We start from the raw sequence: 21,348 nt of genomic DNA, 5'->3' as shown, positions 1-21,348 counted from the left end.
ATAAGTAATTATATAATTTTTATGTAATTAAAAATAATTTAAGTAGTTATATAAGTAATTATATAATTTTTAATGATAAATAGAAATAAATAAGAAATTTTATAACTAAAGATAAGTAATTATATAATTTTTTAGTAACTAAAAAGAATTTTTAAGTAATTATAGAATTTTAATAATAAATAGAAATAAATAAGTAATTATATAAGTAAAAATAAGTAATTATATAATTTTTAAGTAATCAAAAATAAATTTTAAGTAATTATATAATTTTTAATAATAAAGAGAAATAAATAAGTACTTATATGAGTAAAGATAAGTAATTATATAATTTTGAAGTAATTATATAATTTTTAATAATAAATAAAAATAAATAAAATATTTAAAGTTTCACGAAAAAACTGGCGGTGCATACTTTTGTTTCCCTCCAAAGTCTTTCCGGACAACTAGTCATATAGGAAAGTGTCGTCCGGAAAAAAATTAGACAGAATCAGATCTGCACTGCTGCTATCTTTTTGTCACTTTTACAAAACTAAATTCTCCACCACCACCGGCGATTTCGAGCTAGTTCCGATGATTTCAAGGTATTTCACACCAAATCCAACCTAATCTTCCATCCTAAACATTAACAAGGTATGTTCTTCATTTATTTTTTGAAAAGTTTGTTGCTTTTGGGTTAAATTAAATCCAAAAATTGGGGTTTATTTTGGAAGATTGTTGTGTTTGATAATGTTTAGGCTTATGATTTTCATGTTTAGTTTGTTATTTTGTTTATGTTTGATGATTCCGTGAATATTTGAGCCTTTAAATTCGAATTTAGTTATTATAAATGGTGAGTTTGGTGATGTAATTGTCGAGAACATGTAGTTTAATCCTTGAAAAAAAAGCCTTTGATGATTCCTAATTTATCATGTTTAAATAAATTTAGTTAATTTAAAATAAATACTTTAAATAAGTATAAGTATAGAAGTATATAAGTATAAATGTATAAGTATATAAGTATAAGTGTATAAGTATATAAATATAAGTATATAAGTATAAATATATAAGTGTTGTTGTTGTTGTTTGTTGTATATAAGTGTATAATTGCATAAGTATATAAGTAAAAGAGTATAAGTATAAGTGTATAATTATATAAGTATATAAATATATAAGTATAAGTGTATAAGTATTTATGTATATAAGTATATAAGCATAAGTATAAGTGTATAAGTGTATATATATAAGTGTATGATGTAGACCCTTTTTTTTCTTTCCTCATGAAATCAGTGATGATGATAATGATGTGGTGGCCGACGATGAGCTCGATTCCCAAATTCCATAAAACGAAGCTTATTCTAGCAATGAATCAGATTATTGATGTGTAATTGTTGTCATTTATAAAAAAAACACTAGTTGTTGTAATCAAATGTTTAATATTTTTTTATGAATATGTCTTTTAAACTTTCTATGAAATATATGTATATGTGTATGTATATGAATATATATACATATTTGTATATATATATATATATATATATATATATATGTATATATATATATATATATGTATATATATATATATATATATATATATATATGTATATATATATATGTATATATATAAATATATCTAGCCGTTAAAAAAATAAAATAAAATAAAAAATTATTGCAGTATATATATATATATATATATATATATATATATATATATATATATATATATATATTTCCGCATATGTGTACACAACAACAATAACAACGAAACCCAATACCACAAGAATGGTGTATGGGGGAGGTGAGATGTAGACACTCCTTCCCCTATCCGAGAATAGAAAAACAAGTCATTTCTCCACACATGATAGAGAAAGTCCTCTCTCTCTATACGACGGATAAAGAGATTGCTTCCGAGAGGAGCTCCGGCCAAAAAGTAGAAATATAATTTTTTAATAAAAAATAGTAAAATAAAATTAAAAATATGAAGAAAAAAATAATAAAATAATAAAATAAATAATAAAATAAAAATAATAAAAAATAAATAAATAAATAAATAAATAATGAAAAAATAAAAAATAAAAAAATTAAAGAGGGACGCCATGAAAATGGTAGAATAACCCTAACAACAACAACAACAACAACAACAACAACAACAACCGCAACCAAAACTACAACAACAACAACCCCCCCAATCCTAACAATAACAACAACAAACATCTCAACAACAATAACCCTAACAACAACAACAACGACAACAAAAAGCAAAGGACTATATGCCCAAGGTGTGATACGTTTCATCCGGAATGATTTTGTAGAGAGTTATGTACCAAGTGCAACAGGAATGGCCATATTGCGGCAAAGTGTGAAGTCTACGGACCAAATAGAAACAGAGGAGTAAATAATGCTGGAACAAATAATAACGGCGTTGTTTGCTATGGATGTGGAAAACCGGGCCATACCATAAACCAGTGCCGAAATGGAAATAGGCAAAGCCGTGGGAGAGCCTTCAACATTAATGGGGAGAAAGCACAGGAAGACCCGGAGCTTGTTACGGGTACGTTTCTTATCAACAATACACCTGCTTATGTTTTATTTGATTCGGGTGCCGATAGAAGTTATATGAGTAGAGAATTTTGTGCCAAATTAAATTGCTCGTTAACGCTTTTGGATAAAAAATGTATAGTTGAAGTAGCAAACGGTAAACTAATTAAGGTTGATAAAATTTGCTGAAATCAAAAAATTAGTTTAGTTAGCGAAACGTTTGCAATTGATTTAATACCGGTGGAATTGGGAAGCTTCGATGTAATTATTGGAATGGACTGGATGTCCAAGGTGAAAGCCGAAGTTATTTGTCATGAGAAGGCGATTCGCATTCCGAGAGAAGACGGATTACCCTTAATGGTATACGGAGAAAAGGGTAATGCCAAATTAAATCTTATTAGTAGTTTAAAGGCGCGCAAACTAATAAGAAAAGGTTGCTATGCCATACTAGCACACGTCGAGAAGGTTGAAAAAGAAGAAAAGAAAATCGATGACGTTCCCGTTGCAAGAGAATTTCCTGAGGTTTTTTCGGACGAATTACCGGGACTACCTCCATACCGATTCGTTGAATTCCAAATAGATCTTGTACCAGGAGCCACACCAATAGCTCGTGCTCCATATATACTTTCGCCACCGAAATGAAAGAGTTACAAAGTCAGCTACAAGAATTATTAGAACGTGGTTTTATCCGACCGAGTACGTCACCATGGGGAGCTCTAATTTTGTTCGTTAAAAAGAAAGATGGGTCTTTTCGCATGTGTATCAATTACCATGAGCTGAACAAAGTAACCATCAAAAACCGATATCCTTTACCCCGAATCGACGACCTATTTGATCAACTCCAAGGTTCGAGCGTATACTCCAAAATCGACTTAAGGTAGGGTTATCATCAACTGAGGGTTAAAGAAGCCGATATACCGAAAACAGCCTTCAGAACTCGTTATGGCCATTACGAATTCATGGTTATGCCATTCGGTCTAACCAATGCACCCGCAGTTTTCATGGACCTCATGCACCGAGTATGTAGTCCATATTTAGATAAGTTTGTTATTGTCTTTATTGATGACATTCTTATCTATTCGAAGAATAACCAAGAACACGAACAACACTTGAGACTTGTGTTAGAGTTGTTAAGAAAAGAACAACTTTATGCAAAATTCTCTAAGTGCGTTTTTGGTTAAATGAAGTACAATTTCTTGGCCACGTAGTCAGTAATAATGGAATCAAACTTGATCCTGCCAAGATTGAAGCCATCAAAAATTGGAAAACCCCAAAAACTCCAACGCAAATACGTCAATTTTTGGGTTTAGCCGATTATTATAGGAGATTTATTCAAGATTTCTCCCGAGTAGCCAAACCTTTAACTGCCTTGACACATAAGGGGAAGAAGTATGAATGGACTTCCGAACAAGAGGGTGCCTTCCAATTATTGAAAAAGAAGTTGACTACGGCACCTATTTTATCGTTACCTGACAGAATGGAAGATTTTGTTATCTACTGCGACGCATCAAGAATGGGTTTTGGGTGTGTTCTTATGCAACGGAAGAAGGTGATTGCATATGCTTCTCGACAACTCAAAATTCATGAACAAAACTACACCACACACGATCTGGAATTGGCCACCATTGTTTTTGCATTAAAGATGTGGAGACATTATCAATATGGGGTCAAGTTTATCATATACACCGACCACAAAAGTCTCCAACATATTTTAAATCAAAAGCAACTAAATATGAGGCAGCGTAGGTGGGTTGAGCTGCTAAATGATTATGATTGTGAAATCCGTTATCACCCAGGGAAAGCGAATGTGGTAGCCGATGCCTTGAGTCTAAAGGAAAGAGAACCTATTCGAGTAAAAGCTATGAACATGATTATTCATACTAACCTTACTACTCGAATAAAAGAGGCACAACAGGAGGTTTTGAAGGAAGGAATTTTTGGAAGGGAAATACCCAAAGGATTAGAAAAACAGCTTAATATTCGGGAAGATAGAACCAGGTATTTAGCTGAAAGAATTTGTGTACCAAAGAATGGGGATTTGAGGAAAGTGGTACTAGATGAAGCACATAAAACCAGATATTCAATACATCCCAGAGAAGGAAAAATGCACCAAGACCTCAAGAGAAACTTTTGGTGGCCAGGAATGAAGGCCGATATAGCCACATATGTAGGAGCATGTTTGACTTGTTCTAAAGCCAAAGCTAAGCATCAGAAACCATCGGGTCTACTTCAACAACCTGAAATCCCAGAATGGAAATGGGAAAACATTACCATGGATTTCATTGCTAAGTTACCGAGAACCGCAGGTGGTTATGATATGATTTGGGTAATAGTCGATCGTCTTACTAAGTCATCACACTTTCTGCCAATAAAAGAAGAGGATGGTATAGAGAAATTAGCACGATTATACCTGAAAGAATTTGTTTCTAGACATGGTATACCAATCTCTATTATCTCTGATCGTGATAGCAGATTTACTTCCAGATTCTGGCAGGCATTACACGAAGCGTTGGGAACTCGTCTAGATTTAGTATTGCCTATCATCCACAAACTGATGGGAAAAGTGAAAGGACGATTCTGATACTCGAAGACATGCTACGAGCATGTGTTATTGATTTTGGAAGCAGTTGGGATCGACATCTACCGTTAGCTGAGTTTTCCTACAACAACAGCTATCATTCTAGTATTGAGGCGGCACCATTCGAGGCACTTTATGGTAGAAAGTGCAGGTCTCCGATTTATTGGAGTGATGTGGGGGATAAATAGATTACAGGTTCGGAAATTATCCAAGAAACCACCGATAAAATCATTCAGATTCAGCAACGATTGAAAACAGCCCGGAGTCTACAAAAGAGCTATGCGGATGTTAGAAGAAAATCTTTAGAGTTTGAGGAAGGTGATATGGTTATGCTTAAGGTATCACCTTGGAAAGGTGTTATTCGTTTTGGAAAGCGGGGGAGATTGAGCCCAAGATACATTGGGCCATTCAAGATTGAAAGACTCATTGGGACGGTGGCGTATCGACTTGAGCTACCTCCACAATTAGAAAAGATTCACAACACCTTTCATGTTTCAAACCTGAAGAAATTCCTAGCTACTGAAGATCTCATTATTCCTTTAAACGAGATTAAAATTGATGAGAAACTAAATTTCGTCGAAGAACCCATCGAAATTATGGATCGTGAGGTCAAACGACTCAAACAAAGTAAGATACCAATCGTTAAGGTTCGATGGAATGCTCGTAGAGGACCTGAATTTACTTGGGAACGAGAAGACCAAATGAAGCTGAAGTACCCACATTTGTTTCTCGATATCGCACGTTAAATAGGTACTATTCTAAATTTCGGGATGAAATTTAATTTAACGGGTGTGTAATGTAACGACCCGGATTTTTCCGCTAATATATAGAAGATTAATATTTACATAATTAATGTTTCCAACATGTTAAGAAATCAAACTCATTAAGACTTGGTTATTTGAAATGAATTTTATACAAATGTTTGGCCACCCAGTTTGTCTGACGATTCACGAACGTCATAACTCGAAATAATTATATAATGATGTATATATGGATATATATACTTATGATTTGATAAAATGATATTTAAGTATCTCATTACATATAATAACAATTGGTTATATACATAAAATGAGATTACTAACTTAAAGACTTCAAGACTATATACATATATATAACGATTAACGTTGTAATAACTTCTAAATTAAAATGTATGTATATGTATTGTATTAATATGTATTAATACACTTTTGAAAGACTTAATAACATATATCAATATATTTATACTCAATAAAGATAGCTATACTCATTTTCTCATTCAATTTTATCAAGAATTCTATTCGTATTCATTCGGTATGTATACCTGTATCATACACAACTCTTAGATGTATATCCTATTAGTATATACACATCAAAATACCATCTAATCAGCCCTAGATTCTGCCCTCAAAGATAGGTAACCTTAATTGGATGCTAGCATGGAAATTTATACAAAATAACAAACTTGAATTTTGTTTTTGTCCCCCCATAGTTGACGCCACTTTAGGGGTTATATACCCATCCATTTCATTCAATTAACTACATCATTTTACTCTCTAAACACATACTCAAACACTCTCTCAAACCTCTATTCAATTCAGCAAGTATTAGTCTCAAAAATCCAAGTTATAATCATCATAACAAAGCTTGATCAAGAACATATCAAGATAACCTTCCAAGTGTACAAGTTTACTTCCAATCTTTCAATCCAACTCCACAACTCTTTAGAATCCATAATACTACTTTCATATCAGTAGCTTTCCATCTTATAATCAAGGTAATAATCATATATAAGCTTTGGTTCAATTTATATACTTATAACTATCTTAATTCAAGATAGAATTCTTATTCGAACTTTTATTCATTTCATGATTTTACTTCAAGAATTCCAAGCCATCAAGGATATCTTTGAACTCAAGATATTCTCCATATTTCTTCAGCAACTTTATTCATTTGATTTGAGGTAGTAACCTTATTCATAATCTTATTCGATTCATATTCATATAGCTATCTTATTTTGAGTTTATAACTAATAACAACATGAACATAGTTTAGATTATTTCTAAACTTGTTCGCAAATAAACTTAATCCTTTTAACTTGACTTTTAAAATACTTCAATACATGTATTATGACTGTATGTCAAGCTAACATAAGGATATAAAACTTGTAAACACGAAGAACACCTTAAAATTGAATATACGCCGTCTTAGTCGAACGGGGGCTGTTTTGGGTTTAATTTTAAAAACCTATCTTAAACTTTGAATTAAAAGATTTCCTCTGGTGAAAAATATTATTTTATATGGATACGAAACATATCCAAAATCCATGATTAAACTCTAAGTGGAAGTATGTTTTTCAAAAGGGTCATCAAGATGTCGTTCTTACGACGGATATGACTATCTTCTCTTATTTGACACCTAAGCTGTATTTTCGACTATAAACATATACTTTTTCTATTTGGATTAATAAATAACGGTTCGATACAAAACCATGGCAAGTCGAATCACTCAAAACGGATTTGTAACGAAGAAATTATGGGTAAAACAAAATTGGATATTTTTGCTTGTTTTTAGCTACGGTTTTGATTAATAAAAATGGATGCTAACCTTATCCTAGCTAACTTACCTTGTATCCTACATGTATTTATACATGTCTTGTTCCTGAACTTATGGAAATACAATTTATAATAGTCGTGATTAAGTTCTACGACAATATATTATAGTCTTAATAAAGATCGTAAGGCACCATATATATATATATGACTTCATCACCGTGGATTTATATACAGCGTTTTGACATATCATTTTGATTTCTTCTATATATATTATTGGAACGAACTATAAGACACCATTGGCAGTAATTTTGAGTTAGGTGTGGGTCGAAGTGGATTCCAAAATAATATATACTTTGAGTTGTGATCGAGCCTGAGACATGTATACAATGGGTCGCGGATTGCTTCAGACAATATACATATTATGTGTCTTACTATATTAAGACAATATATTATAGTGTTAGTAAATTCTAACACAATATACGCATTTATATTTTTATATATATTTATACTGTTGGACTATCGGACTATTGGACTACGAACGTTGGACTACTAGCAATGGACAATTAAAATTATCACAAGTATCATAAGTATGGAATATTAATTATATATATATATCTTGACACAAGAATATTATTATTAGGTTCGTGAATTTGTCAAAGGCCAAGTCTTATTACCATCTATTCGAAAATCATCACAAGTGAGTTATAGTCCCATTTTTACTATCTAAATTATTTTGGGATGAGAATACATGCAAATTTATAAATGTTTTACAAAATAAGCACAAGTTCATGAAATTACAATCTACGGTTGTTTTGTTATACCGGATATCTGTACTTATTATTATTATGCTTGGTAACCTAAGAATTAGTGAAAAACACTAATTGACGCAAACCCTAAAGGTAGATCTACGGGCACCAACACCCCCCATTTTCGAATAGTGAAAATGCTTTAGTAATTCGAAGGGTTCTTGTCATACATTTGAATAGTGGAATGTATGATGCCAGATATCTTAAGTGCTCCATGTTAAGGTTGGTTACCAGGTGACTCATCGTATGAATGATGTTTGCAGTTGTAATGATCCTGCGCATTTAATTAAATGAAATCTTGTGGCTTATTAAATATTATGATTATTAATTAGAAATTAAACCTATGACTCATCAACATTTTTGTTGACGTTTTAAAGCATGTTTATTATCAGGTGAATATTAAAAACGCTTCCACTGTCCTAGGCCAACCGAAGGTCAAGATTTAGAGTCGGCATAATTGTTTATATTGTTTAAACTTGCATTCGGAGTGTTGTTGTAATATATTTGATCATATTGTAATGGGTTGTGTAAAAACTTATTTATTTGAGGAGATTGTCTTTGATAGACAATCTAAATTATGTCATTAAGACCTTTATTCAATAATAAAGGTTATGGTTGTTTTTAAAAACGAATGCAAGATTTGAAAAATGTCTCATATAGAGGTCAAAACCTCGCAAAGAAACCAATTAATATGAAACATTTATAATTAATATAAACGGGGCATTTCACTTAACCATGGCTCTGTCATATCTATATCTGTTTTAAAACTCAACTTATGTATAATTAACCCCAATACTCTCTTATGTTCTATTTTTCCTTCTTCTAAATCTTAAACGATCGGAACCAGTTTCAATCCATACACTAATTTACAAATTGAATTGAGAACAAAAAAATTGATTTATAACCAATCTGAGTTGATGGATTAAATCAATTAGAAATAAGAAAAAAAATATAAAGAGAAAAAAACATACAACAGTCGCTGTTTATGGGTATGAAGAACACAATTTGATTTTCGAGATTGAGACCATTTTAACTGAAACTTTCTACACGAATTAGTTTTCAAATCGTGTATACGAACCATTTTAACTTATAATGTTAATTTAGTATATTACTATTACATATTATTAGCTATGTGATATTTAATAATAACATATACTCAATATTTAATATTTATCCATTTTATATATATATATTACAATATACATATAATATTAATTATGTTTAAGGATCATATATGTTTATATATGTATATATATATTTACATAGATCTTTATTATCTAATATATTATTGTATTTAATTCTAATGGTTCAATTGTATTTTATTATTTCACATTATTATATATATTTACATATTTATTTAAACAATTATTCGTGAATCGACAGGAATGGTCGAAGGTCAATTGAACAGTTTAAAACTTTTGAGACTCAATCTAACAGACTTTGCGTATCGTGTCGAAATCATATAAAGGTTAAGTTTAAATTTGGTCAGAAATCTCCGGGTCGTCACAGTACCCACCCGTTAAAGAAATTTCGTCCCGAAATTTGATTGGGATGGTCATGGTTGACAATAAGTATGTTTTCATGACGAATATGAGTTGATGAATAAAGTTTTATCACCATTGAGTAATAGGGATAAAATAATTCGATTGTGTAAAGAGTACGAGTGAAGCTATCACAAAATAGTGAAATGAATTGAGATAATAAAGATTTGTCTTAACCTCTGACGTAGTCAAGGCTGATTTTTGGAATTTCAGGGATTTAAAAATAATCTTCGAAATCTATATAAGATTTGATCCTTCGGTATTTAAGGAAATTAGGATCTCTCTAATTAAATGAGGAAATCTGCCTTGATTTCTTTATATGATATTTCACTATAAATTAACTTCTTCCGTTCTATTACTTTTACTACTCATATACTCAATTTACAAATTCAAAAGATTGTGAAAATGCTTAATCCAGTTCTGATCTTTGTCCTTATCCTGACTATCGCAACAATTATTCTCCTTTTTCAACTTCCACCGGAGGAATCTGTTTACTTCTATTTCGCCCTTGGGGTTATAGTATTTTTAATTTTCCCGTATCTTTATGTTGCGATAAACATTGATATACACGGTTTGTAATTTATGTGTTGTTATCGGGCTTTATATTTTTCCTTATATTTTGGAGCTCCATGCTTATGTTTTCTCTTCCCGACTTTAAATAAAACAAGTAATGGTCCAGAATTCGTAGGTATGAAATTTGGAATGAACATAGCTAATGTTCTAAGAAAGAAATGGTAATAGCACAATCTGACTTGTCAAATTACCAAAATTCAAGAGAAAAGATAGGACTATCAAGAAAATACGTTTTTGATATGTTTATAGATTAGATAGAATGTAAAAGTCGTGTAACATGGTACATGATGACGTTATGGTCTGTGAATCATCATGTTTCATTAGAGACTCAGCATGACTTACTGTAATATAATCACGTTGATCAAGTGTCATTATATTATACTAACTCATGCTTCAGTTCCCAACACTACTTCAAAAACATTCATTATTCAAATTCGAATTTTTCAGAATTTAGAAACTAAAATAGTTTCCTTTCTGATGTAACACTGATATCGTGAAGAGATAAATGATTTTAGATAAGAATAGTTATGAAAAAATCTTCAGAATATCGAAGATATTTATAATGAAAGATTCGATGATATCTTAGAATTTCTAATATCGATGGATGATGAAGAAGATTTGTTCGCAAAGGTTTAGAGTCAAAAGCAAGGTATTCGTTAACGACTTTAGTAAATACTGAATCATTTGGATTCTTTGAAGGCAGGTTTATTCTTTGTGATTTGTCCGCAGCCTCCTTCATGGTTTGCTCAATCCGTTTTCCAGTTCCAATGTTTCTGAGCTTTGCCAACATACTATTCGTTATCATTAAACTTTTAGCTGTTAAGGTCATTTACGGTTGTATACAGTTTCTGCTGCTTCATTCAGCTTTTTTAAAAATACGAGTATTGATTCGTAGACTGGGTGCTTTTCAGAATGGAAGATCAAAATTTTAAGAGATAGATGTTATATGTATACATATAACTGTTGATGTAGAAATGCTGCGAGATTCAAAATACTGATTGCTAATTCCCGGTATTTGGTATGGTAATTATCATTACAAGATGACGATGAGTTCATGATAAGACTTCAATAGATAAATATAGTGATTTGTCGGAGAGATTTTAAGCCAAGGAGCAACGAGGTTGCTGGTACGTCTGCTGGTAATATGGTGAAATATAAAAGGTTCCCCGGTAACAATAAAAGAGCACACATATATCTCAAGGTTATAATAAGGTTGTTTCGAACAAAAAGTCGAAGTTGACTTGCTGGAGCTGTGACAAAATTAGCTACTTTGGAAAGGGATTGCAAAGTTATTTTCGGTAATAACAACGCCAAAGGAGTTAGCACAGATACGTGTTAAACGTTTACTCAGGTTTTGAGTGTTTTCAGGTGCATAACTATATGCATCAATCTTTTCTTCCGTAGATGAAGTACGGTCGGTTCATCCTCTTAATTGAGGTGTTTTCAAGAATCATGAAGGGTTTGAACGCAGATTGTAATCGTCAAGATACAAATGAAGTTTAAGATGAAATCAAGTGGCAAACTTGAGGAAATGTTTAGTTTCATATGTTATAATCAATATTTTAATTCATTTTAATTGTCCAATGTTAGTAGTCCACAATTAGTAGTCTATAGTTAGTAGTTCAATAGTTCATATATTGTTTAATATATAATATTCGAATTAATTAATACGTGTAGTGACCCATTGTATACAAGTCTCAGACTCGATCACAACTCAAAGTATATATATTATTTGAGAATCAACCTCAACCATGTATAGCTAACTCGAACATTACCGCATATAGAGTGTCTATGGTTATTTCAAATAATATATATAGATAACGCCGATATGATATGTCAAAACATTGTATATGTGTCCCGATTTATACGACGATATTTAAAGTGCGTAAAATAAATAATAGAAATTAAATGACGATAGATAAAATTGCGAGAATAAAAATTGCGATAAATAAATTGCGATAATTAAATTTGCGATAATTAAACTGTAATAGGGAATTAGCAGTTAGCTAGGAACAGTTAGCTAGGATTTTGTTAGCGTGGATTCTTAACAAAATTTCTCATAGTTAATTTGTTTGTTTCTAACAAATTTTATTTTGTCCAATGTTTTCTTCATTATGCCACTTGTTAGATTCTGATAACTTAAAATCCAAATATGAAATTGACTGAAAATGGTTATTCTGTGGTGAACGGATTCGTATATATGTGGATGTAAGTAGGATAGTAAATGACCGTTGAATCATATTCGAAGAATGTACATTGTAATTTATTAATGTGAAATCTAAATATTCCTCGAGTATTACCTACCAGTTAAAATATTTTCACCATTAACAGTTTGTACGAAAGAATTTTTAATTATCATCTTTATGAAAACATATATACATATATATTCTCTTCAGATGTAATCATGGATTTAATGAGTTAATATGATATTAAACTCATCTGATTTACCGTTAGAATGAGAATATATAATCTCTAAAACATTAGAGATTACATAATCGCCATGTCAAAAGAAGATAAATGATGTAGACGTCATGTAGAACGATGATTATACTCGAGGTACAGAATGAGATGTTGAGGCATGTGATGTTGAAACTTTGGTTGTTGGTGGTACTGGTGTTGATGTTGGTGCTGGTGATGTTGCTGAAGCTGGTAAGTTTTGTACCGTATTCTCCAAATTGATTACTTGAGCGCGAAGCTCGTTGACTTCTTCCATTATTTCGGGATGATTGTCGGTCAGAACGAGCGAATGAATAAGGTTTAGAATTGTGGATAGAATATAATCGTGACGAGCTACCCTGGAAATGAGGCTGAAAATGGTGTTTTGGATAGGTTCACCAGTAAGTGCTTCAGTTTCTTCACCAAAAGGTGAATTCGGTTGGTGGAAGGGATCGCCTTCTTCGCGTCTCCAATGATTAAGTTGGCTACGAACTCATCTCCAATTCATCCAGAATAGATGATGGCTAATTGATTGGTTCATTCTGGTGATGCTGCTTTCGGAGTTTGGGTGAACATCCATGTCGGAATGGTTGTCGAATTCTGAAGGACTTGAACTAGTGGTGAGTTCCATTTCGTACGATTGAATGAAGGATTTTTCGATATGAAATGATTTCGGCTATCGGATGATATTCTATTTACATAGAATATCTATATATATGGAACAAAAGATTTCGTAGATTACGGAGGAATTTATGGAATATGTTAGGCGAGGTATACAGTAACAGATACGCTAAGATATGAATTAGCAGATACGCTAAGATATGAATTTTGTCTATACACTATACACTATTCATGCAATCAATGCAGTAAGATGTGTCTAGAATAAGAATGATAAGCAGGTAATTTCCTAAGGATGATAAGCAGGTAATTTCCTACAAGAAATGATAATCAAAACTTTTGACATGCAGACACGGTCGAAGTCCAGACTCACTAATGCATCTAAGCAACTATCAGTTAGACACACTAATGCAAGACCTGGTTCGCTAAGACCACCGCTCTGATACCAACTGTGATATCCCGTCCTAATCCACCTGGACGAAGTCATCAACATTTGGTCCCATTGCGAGGTACTGTCCTAAATATGCCATGAACGACTCCATGTAATATCCTTAAAATGAGCAAATGCACAGCGGAAGATTTCTATCATACCTGAGAATAAACATGCTTTAAAGTGTCAACTAAAAGGTTGGTGAGTTCATATGTTTATCATAAACAATCATTTTCAATATTTTAATAGACCACAAGATTTTCATTTCCATTTCTCATAAACATCATCTGATATCAGGCATTTTGCACTGCATTGAGATAAAAATCATTCATATGGTGAACACCTGGTAACCGACCTTAACAAGATGCATATAGAATATCCCCATCATTCCGGGAAAACCTTCGGACATGATATATTCGAAGTACTAAAGCATCCGGTATTTTGGATGGGGCTCATTGGGCCCGATAGATCTATCTTTATGATTCGTGTTAATTAGGGTGTCTGTTCCCTAATTCTTAGATTACCAGACTAAAAAGGGGCATATTCGGTTTAATAATCTAGCCATAGAATGTAGTTTTAAGTACTTGTGTCTATTTCATCAAACATTTATAAAGCAGCGCATGTACTCTCAGTCCCAAAAATATATATTGTAAAAGCATTTAAAAAGGGAGCAAATGAAACTCACAATACTGTATTTTGTAGTAAAAATACATATGACGAAACTGAACAATGCAAGGTTGGCCTCGGATTCACGAACCTATATCGTTTGTATATTCATTAATACATATATTCGTAATCGAACAAATATTTATATTATTACTAGTGGTATACATTTTATATTAATAATTTATATATATATTTTATTATTTAATTAAATAAATCTGTTTTATATAAAAATATTATTATAGTTAAGTTATATATTAAATATATTTTTATATGAAGAATCATTTGTTTGTGAAATTTATAATTATGATAATACTAATATTAGTAATAATAATGATACTATATAATAATAATGATAAAAGTGATAATAATAATAATAATAATAATAATAATAATAATAATAATAATAATAATAATAATAATAATAATAATGTTAATAAAAATAATGATATTAATAATAATAATGATACTGAGTTGTATTATAATTATAATAACTATGATAACAATAATTATAATAGTTTTAATAACTCCTTTAAATTAAATAATTACTTGTTTTAATAATTACGTGTTCTAAACTAACAATAATAATGATAATAATAATAATGATGATGATAATAATAATAATAATAATAATAATAATAATAATAATAATAATAATAATAATAATAATAATTTAGATAACAACCTTTGAAGAAAACGAGTTCCAAAAAAAAATACGCCACTGCCCGGGCTCGAACCCCCGACCACTCGCAAACCCGCTAACACCCTTAACCATGGCTCTGTCATATCTTTATCTGTTTTAAAACTCAACTTATGTATAACTAACCTAATACTCTCTTTTCTTCTATTTTTCCTTCTTCTTCTAAATCTTAAACGACCGGAACTAGTTTCAATCCACACACTAATTTACAAATTGAATTGAGAACAAAAAAAATTGATTTATAACCAATCTGAGTTGATGGATTAAATCAATTAAAAATAAGAAAAAAATATAAAGAAAAAAAAACATACAACAGTCGCTGTTTATGGGAATGAAAAACACAGTTTGATTTTCGAGATTGAGACCATTTTAACTGAAACTTTCTACACGAATTAGTTTGCAAATCGTGTATACGAACTTTAGGAATCATCAATTTAATTTAAAATATCAAAACGAATCCGAATTTCACCAAGAACAATTTATTTGACTTTTTATTTTGAAACTTTGACCTCAAAATTCTTTCTTGATTTTGCAAATTAATAATTGAAACTTTGCAGATAGATTGAGTAAAGATTTCCTAATACTTCTGCATTTCTAGATTTTGAAGAATGATTTGGTTTTCAGTTTTTGATTTAAATGTGACAGGAACAGAGGAGACGGGTTGGGTTTTACTCAATTTCTATTTAATTGCCTCGCTAATTGCAGTTGAAATTAATAATTGATATTTGATAATGGAACTCCAATAATTTTGTCAACAAACTTGAAACTATCGATTGTTTTATAGCGATATAGTGTCCGACAGGAATATTCAAGCGGAATAAGAAATCAGAAGGAAAAATTTAAAATAGATAGCGACCTATAACGACCCCCATTTTTTCCATTCTATATTTTTCCAATATTAAATGCCCAAACAATATAATTAAAACTTAATGATTAAAATTTAATCAACAATTGTTAAGTGTTAAGAGTTATAAAACATATTAATTAACTTTGTACAATAATTGACATGTTAATAAAAGATGAAAATAATAAACTGTTAGTCGACACTCACTGATAATTAAAATTTATGCATTTATGTAATATTATAACTAATAACCTATAAGTAATAAATAAAAAGTGACATTTATATAAATAATAAAACAATTGGGAACTAAATAAAAAAATATATATACAAGTCATGAATTAGTAAAAAGAAAATAATACTTATCATGTAGTAAATGTAAAAATAATAATAATAATAATAATAATAAAAATAATAATAATAATAATAATAATAATAATAAGAATAATAATAATGAGACTAAAGAATCTTAAACAATTACATCCTTATGTTGACTAAAAAAATAAAATAATATATATATATATATATATATATATATATATATATATATATATATATATATATATATATATATATATATATATATATATATATATATATATATATATATATATATATATATATATATATATATATATATATATATATATATATATATATATATAAACTAGTACCACCTATTGTTGACTAAAAATTATAAAATAAAATAAAATCATTAATTAGAACATCCTTATGTTGACTAACACTCTAATACTTGCACTATATAAACACCCCTAAACTCCTAGTTTCTCATTCACAAATCACACCAAAATCCTCTCTCAAAAACAATCTCTCCCTCTCCCTCTCTTGTGGTATTTGGATCTTCAAGCTTGTTCTTCGTGTTCATCAAGATTTTCAAGCGTGCTCTTCATTATTTGGGTTATTTGATCTTCATCACCAAGTTTTCTTCTTGTTTCTTGTTAATCTTCATCATCATTAACAAGGTATGATCCAAAATCTTAAAACTTTTAAATCTTTCTTTCAATTCATGTTTATATTCATAATCATATTCGTGCATGATCTTAACATTCATATTATTTAGATCCTCAAAACCCTAAACCCTAATCATTAAAATACTACTTTAATTAACTAACCCTAATTAATGAAACCCTTATACTACTTATAGTATTAATTAACATGTATACACTATTACTATTACTAACACCTATAACCTACTACTTATATTATAACACATAAAAACATTTTGGGATACGTATTAGAGATGTATAGATCTTCGAACTTTCTTGACGAATGGTTTCTACGAAACTCTAGGCGGAAGGGTTTGGATTTCCGATTTAAAGGATCCTATAACTCAAGCCCTAGACCTGAAATGGCCATTCAAAGGAAAAGGGGTGATTGGAAGCTTATCTAATACGGCAAGTATCCTAAAATGGACAACACTCTTAAAGTAGAAACTTTCTAGTTATAAAAACTTACTAAGATAAGAAATCTACTAAAAGTGGAAACTTTCTGAAAATAGAAACTTACTAGTAAAGGAAACTTAGTAAAACGAACTATACTTACAACACTATCATACTTAAACATCTACTTAAACTTGAGCAAAAACACTTACTACTCTTAAATGTCAATAGGTTGACTTTCTGTTCGTTCCAACTTTCTATTCCAAGGAATAATCGTCATCTCTCTCTACTTACTAAGGTGAATTCATAGCCCCACTCTTTATTGCTAGCAAACTTACTTACTTTTATTGGGGTAAGACACATGTTGTTTTTACATTTTACAACTTAGCACAAGTACCAAACTACTAAACTATGCTATACCCGGCTATGTCAGACTAAGTCCCTACAGTGATATTTTTAATTGCTCGTTAAATGCATGCTTAATTATTGGGGGTAGGCCTATCAAGAGTAATGTCCCCGATACATTTTACTAAGTCTTTGTATTACTTAATAATGAAATTAAACCGACAAGTATAAACTACAACTTGTCTTTGGGGCAAACTTGAATGTTTAGTCTAAATATCACGCACTGGCATAACTTTTGGATCTGCGAGATCTACTTTTTAATCCTGCGGGAGATCAACTTTACAACTAAATCTTGTGGTCTAAAAACAACGATAACTACTTTTGTTAAACCTATGAACTTCACTCAACCTTTTTGGTTGACACTTTAGCATGTTTTGTCTCAGGTGCTGACTGATCAAGCTTATTTACTTACTGCTTATGTGATGCTACTTGGACTTAGGATCAAGAGATATCACATTTACTATTCCTGCATTTGAAACATTTACTTTATTGTACTTCCATCATTGTAACGACATTTCATGTTCCGCTGCGTACTCTCAATAAAGATTACTTTTATCATATAGAATTGTTCTCGTATATTATAATATGTTTGTTTATTTGATATTAGTGACGTTCCTTCCAGACCCTATCTGGAGGACATTACAGATTGGTATCAGAGCATAACCAGGCTGTTATAGAGAACCAGGATTGCATCTTTATGTGTGCCTTACTTGCTAGTTAGGGTGCCTTAGCAATCTAGAAAACTATAACCTTTCCTGCCTTAGACTTTAAAGCACTTAGGATTGCCTTGTAATCTTAAAACATATACTTTACAATCTTATCCTAAGACTGATCAAAATCTCTTTCCTAATGTTAGGATGTCTAATTCTCATCAAGCGACCAAAATGAATCTTTTCAAGCTAACCGAAAAAGATACTGAAAGGTCTTCCACTGAAAGACCAGTCCAAAGTCCACCTTATGGCTTTGGTGGTCCTCCCTTACCAAACTGTAGTCTGGATACTTTACCTAATTCTCCAGATCACCACCCTACTCCAAGATCGGAAGGCAAGGGGAAACGTCTTGAAGAACTGGCTCGTCAAAGAAAAGATCCCGATCTCCTTCCTACGATGAAGTTGATGCCAAGTACGAGATCATGAATCTGTGAAAAACTACCGATGACTTAATTCGCCTCATTGCAAGGATCGATGTTCAAATGAAGGAAAAAGACCTAGCGATCAGGAAGCTCATGGAGGAAAATGTTGAATTAAAGAAAGAGATAAAGTTGGTGAAGTATGAAAGTGATAGAAGTGCCCGATGGGGGAAGCAATCTCTCTCTTACCTAAGAGAAGATGTTGACCTTAGATTGAAGATGGAGGAAAGCTGCGTGAATAATCAACTTTCTATGAGGGACCACAAGTACCATGTAATCAACAATGAAGTTTCTAATCTTTATGATAATCTCGAGTTCCTGCATGAGAAACAAAAGGCGAATAATGAGAAAGTTGAGAAGTTTATGAAGAAGGTTGAGGACGAGAAGAAGGAATATGAAGACTACTTCAATCTTAATATTTCCTAGTTATCTTTCCAAATTCTTATCCATGTAAAGGTTATGCCTTAACTATTCCTATTTACAACTCGTGTAATAAAGGCTTATTTAATGCCTCGTTCTTAGTAAAATAAAGTGTTTTGTTGATATCATATTCATCTTTATCTCGCTTAAAATTTTTCAAAACTTATGACCTATCAGATTTATCAAACTTCTATACACCCTTATGTAGTAAAGAATCATGGTTCGTCCAACTGTACCAACTATTACCACGATGTTTCATAATTTTCTCGTCTGACTACGTCCACTTCCTAGCTTTCACAACCTCCATAACTTTCAAAGGTATGAAAGTTGACCAAACTATAAAGACTGCAACTTAAAACTAGCCAACCATAACTCGACAAGTTCATAACTGTTTTCATGGATGATATTTCGATCTGCTCCAAGAGTGAGAAAGCACATGAGCAACATTTGCAAATTCATTCTTAAACTCTTAAGAAAAAGAACAACTCTACGCAAACTTTTCCAAGTGCAAGTTTTGGCTTAAAACCGACATGTTGTCGATCCTGCTAAGATTACTGCTATCCTTAACACATTATACTAGAAATCATCATTGATCACATATCCTGACCTTATGGAGTGACCTTAGAATGGAAATATGAATTAGTGAAATATAATGACGGTGGCCAACGTGATTATATTATGGTAATTCATAGAGATATTCCAATATCATGATATATGGAATAGAAAGTGAATCAAAGAAAAATTCTCAAACTATCTATTCAAAGACCCAAATGCAAGGGAATGAAAGGAGAAAAATGATCATCTTGATATGAAGAACTCATTCTAATCAAACTATATATCTATCTCATACTCATTTAGCAAACTTCCACGAACCATAAAGGTTGTAAACAATCGAACCTTGAAATCTTACATTCATTTATGGATATCTCCTGATCATTGATCATCACTTATCTAAATCCTCTCTGTTATTACACTTTCAGTGTAAATTATCATATGACTTTCAAAAACTCATGTCATTTGAACCCTCAAACGTCGATGTTCGCTATTACATTTTCTATGTCGAGATGACAAATATCTCATATGCATAATCTTTTGAAGAATGGAACCTCCATATGTGTATCATTTTGACTATCATAGTCAAGAAACTTCTGTACTCGTACATCTACTTATAACAGACTACTTGGCACCATGAAAGTAATGGTGTCATGCTCAAACAATAATCGATCATTGTCAAGTGGCTTGAGCTAAACTCATCACATCTGAAAAACTGCTGTAACAATTGAAATGATTCCATCATACTTTAACGTATCCTCCTCTCAGGCCAATTAAGGCTGAATTCAAACGATCATTACATAGTTGAAAGTCACTGCTTTAGCATTTATTTATACTTGTCTATGCGACTGCCGGATTATTCATGCCGAGTTCTCGAACTCTCACTATCACTCGAATAATTCAAAGTTGCAAATCTTATTTGAAGTTCTTTCATACATAACTCTAAATCCGAGGGATTTACTCATTTGATGATAATCACATTATCATCCTTCTTACTTCAATGTTAACATTCTGAGTCCAAAGACTCACGCCCTGATAAAAGTCAATTCGTTAATTATCATTACCTCGAAACAATTATTACACAATTATCCTCCGGAATTTTAAAACTTCAATCAATTTTTCTCAAACAAATAAACTCTTAAATACAAGTACCCTTTTTCCAAAGATTTCTTACACGAGTCTTTATTTTCAAATTATCTCGGAATTTA

Source organism: Rutidosis leptorrhynchoides, chromosome 6 (assembly GCF_046630445.1).
Source record: "Rutidosis leptorrhynchoides isolate AG116_Rl617_1_P2 chromosome 6, CSIRO_AGI_Rlap_v1, whole genome shotgun sequence".
NCBI lineage: Eukaryota > Viridiplantae > Streptophyta > Magnoliopsida > Asterales > Asteraceae > Rutidosis > Rutidosis leptorrhynchoides.
Note: the sequence above shows the minus strand (reverse complement) of the source record.